The sequence below is a fragment of the Coregonus clupeaformis genome, chromosome 17, assembly GCF_020615455.1.
Source record: "Coregonus clupeaformis isolate EN_2021a chromosome 17, ASM2061545v1, whole genome shotgun sequence".
NCBI classification, from domain to species: Eukaryota; Metazoa; Chordata; class Actinopteri; order Salmoniformes; family Salmonidae; genus Coregonus; species Coregonus clupeaformis.
In genome coordinates, this window is record NC_059208.1 from 62,211,206 (window position 1) to 62,213,705 (window position 2,500).

Below are 2,500 nucleotides of genomic sequence, written 5' to 3' on the forward strand. Positions count from 1 at the left end.
ACGTTGCACTAAGTTAGACTTGACTCTTCACACTAAGTTGCACTAAGTTAGACTTGACTCTTCACACTACGTTGCACCAAGTTAGACTTGACTCTTCACACTACGTTGCACTGAGTTAGACTTGACTCTTCACACTACGTTGCACTGAGTTAGACTTGACTCTTCACACTACGTTGCACCAAGTTAGTCGTGAATAAAAATAAAGCATGTTGGACTGATCTATACCTGCCTGTCATAGCGAGCTGTATGTCTTGTTTGTTAAGAAGTTCTCTCTGGAAAAATACATCTAACTTTAAATCCCTCTCATTGACCTCTACATATCTGAGGTGTTTTGTATAGAATGTAAGTAGATTAGATTACGATTCACATTCCCTTATTATATCCTACCATATTCTATTCCATTATACCTTACCCTATTCTATTCCATTATACCCTACCCTATTCTAATCCATTATACCCTACCCTATTCTAATCCATTATACTCTACCCTATTCTATTCCATTATACCCTACCCTATTCTATTCCATTATACCCTACCCTATTCTAATCCATTATACCTTACCCTATTCTAATCCATTATACCCTACCCTATTCTATTCCATTATACCCTACCCTATTCTATTCCATTATACCCTACCCTATTCTATTCCATTATACCCTACCCTATTATATTCCATTATACCCTGCCCTATTCTAATCCATTATACCCTACCCTATTCTATTCCATTATACCCTACCCTATTATATTCCATTATACCTTACCCTATTCTAATCCATTATACCCTACCCTATTCTAATCCATTATACCCTACCCTATTCTATTCCATTATACCCTACCCTATTCTATTCCATTATATCCTACCCTATTCTACTCCATTATACCCTACCCTATTCTATTCCATTATACCCTACCCTATTCTATTCCATTATACCCTACCCTATTCTATTCCATTATACCCTACCCTATTCTAATCCATTATACCCTACCCTATTCTAATCCATTATACCTTACCCTATTCTAATCCATTATACCCCTACCCTATTCTATTCCATTATACCCTACCCTATTCTATTCCATTATACCCTACCCTATTCTATTCCATTATACCCTACCCTATTCTAATCCATTATACCCTACCCTATTCTAATCCATTATACCTTACCCTATTCTAATCCATTATACCCTACCCTATTATATTCCATTATACCTTACCCTATTCTAATCCATTATACCTTACCCTATTCTAATCCATTACACCCTACCCTATTCTATTCCATTATACCCTACCCTTTTCTAATCCATTATACCCTACCCTATTCTAATCCATTATACCTTACCCTATTCTAATCCATTATACCTTACCCTATTCTAATCCATTATACCTTACCCTATTCTAATCCATTATACCTTACCCTATTCTATTCCATTATACCTTACCCTATTCTAATCCATTATACCTTACCCTATTCTAATCCATTATACCTTACCCTATTCTAATCCATTATACCTTACCCTATTCTATTCCATTATACCCTACCCTATTCTAATCCATTATACCCTACCCTATTCTATTCCATTATACCTTACCCTATTCTAATCCATTATACCTTACCCTATTCTATTCCATTATACCTTACCCTATTCTATTCCATTTTACCCTACCCTATTCTAATCCATTATACCCTACCCTATTCTAATCCATTATACCTTACCCTATTCTAATCCATTATTCCTTACCCTATTCTATTCCATTATACCCTACCCTATTCTAATCCATTATACCTTACCCTATTCTATTCCATTATACCCTACCCTATTCTATTCCATTATACCCTACCCTATTCTATTCCATTACACCCTACCCTATTCTATTCCATTATACCCTACCCTATTCTATTCCATTATACCCTACCCTATTCTATTCCATTATACCCTACCCTATTCTATTCCATTATACCCTACCCTATTCTATTCCATTATACCCTACCCTATTCTAATCCATTATACCCTACCCTATTCTATTCCATTATACCCTACCCTATTCTATTCCATTATACCCTACCCTATTTTATTCCATTATACCCTACCCTATTCTATTCCATTATACCCTACCCTATTCTATTCCATTATACCCTACCCTATTCTATTCCATTATACCCTACCCTATTCTATTCCATTATACCCTACCCTATTCTAATCCATTATACCCTACCCTATTCTATTCCATTATACCCTACCCTATTCTATTCCATTATACCCTACCCTATTCTATTCCATTATACCCTACCGTATTCTATTCCATTATACCTTACCCTATTCTAATCCATTATACCCTACCCTATTCTATTCCATTATACCCTACCTTATTCTATTCCATTATACCTTACCCTATTCTAATCCATGATACCTTACCCTATTCTATTCCATTATACCCTACCCTATTCTATTCCATTATACCCTACCCTATTCTATTCCATTATACCCTACCCTATTCTAATC

At 35.3% G+C, this 2,500-nt stretch overlaps 1 protein-coding gene across 1 annotated transcript in view; it reads right to left on the reverse strand.

Annotated features, from left to right (window-relative positions):
• heyl (hes related family bHLH transcription factor with YRPW motif like) overlaps positions 1–2,500 on the reverse strand; it is a 10,131-nt gene that overhangs the window by 6,243 nt on the left and 1,388 nt on the right. The gene's annotated exons all lie outside the window — the stretch shown is intronic.